We start from the raw sequence: 776 nt of genomic DNA on the forward strand, positions 1-776 counted from the left end.
TCTAGCTAGAGACCGGTGTCGCATTTGTCGGGCAATGTTGACAATCTCATCAAAGGTGATGTTCCACTGTGTTAATGTCTTCTGTTTCTTTCTGTCTCTCGGTGGATCCTTGAGGGCTTTGATGATCAGGGCAGAGGCAGAAGGTACCACCTCAATCTGGGCCTGTCTGTTCTGAATGGTCAGTTTCACTGTAATCCTAAGACCTTTCCAGTCACCGGTTGCCTTGGCGATGTCATTACCAACCTTTTTTGGAGACAGACCCAGGGGGCCGATCTTGGGGGCCAGCGCAGACGTGGCGCCGACCTCGCCCCCGGTGCACCTCAGGTACACGACTTTGATCTCGTTGGGGTCGAACTTGGGCGGCATCGTGGAGGCGGCTGGTGTCGGATGAACCCGGATTCGGGACGACCGAAGAAAGTTGCACCTGAGCCTCCGCCGAGCCGAAAACCGAAAGCAAAATGTTTTTTTTAAAAAGAATACTATGAGAGCAATTGCTGGAATTTGTATATGGATTCTGCATTAGATGGTAATCTGATGTCCAAATGTAATTTACTGAATTGGATCAGTGTCTTGTGGCTATATGAGGGAATATCCTTGTTTATAGGAGATCTCTCAGGAAAGCGGAAGTTTATAATATCTTCATCTTCCTCTTCACTAGTTCAACAACATTAATAGTTGTAATAATAATATGTGTGGCCGGGCTTGGTGGCTCAGTTTATAATCCCAGCAACTTTGGGAGACCAAGGCTAGTGGATTGCCTGAGCCTGCGGGTTCGA

The 776-nt window shown here is 48.1% G+C and overlaps 1 pseudogene across 1 annotated transcript; it reads right to left on the reverse strand.

Moving 5' to 3' along the window:
* Positions 1 to 6: 6 nt before the first annotated feature.
* Positions 7 to 462, reverse strand: LOC103256742 (annotated as a pseudogene). The gene has a single exon (XR_504091.1). The product of XR_504091.1 is annotated as a 60S ribosomal protein L12 pseudogene (transcript).
* Between the last annotated feature and the right edge of the window lie 314 nt (positions 463 to 776).

The sequence above is a fragment of the Carlito syrichta genome, unplaced genomic scaffold, assembly GCF_000164805.1.
Source record: "Carlito syrichta isolate Samal-C Ts95f unplaced genomic scaffold, Tarsius_syrichta-2.0.1 Scaffold295257, whole genome shotgun sequence".
NCBI lineage: Eukaryota > Metazoa > Chordata > Mammalia > Primates > Tarsiidae > Carlito > Carlito syrichta.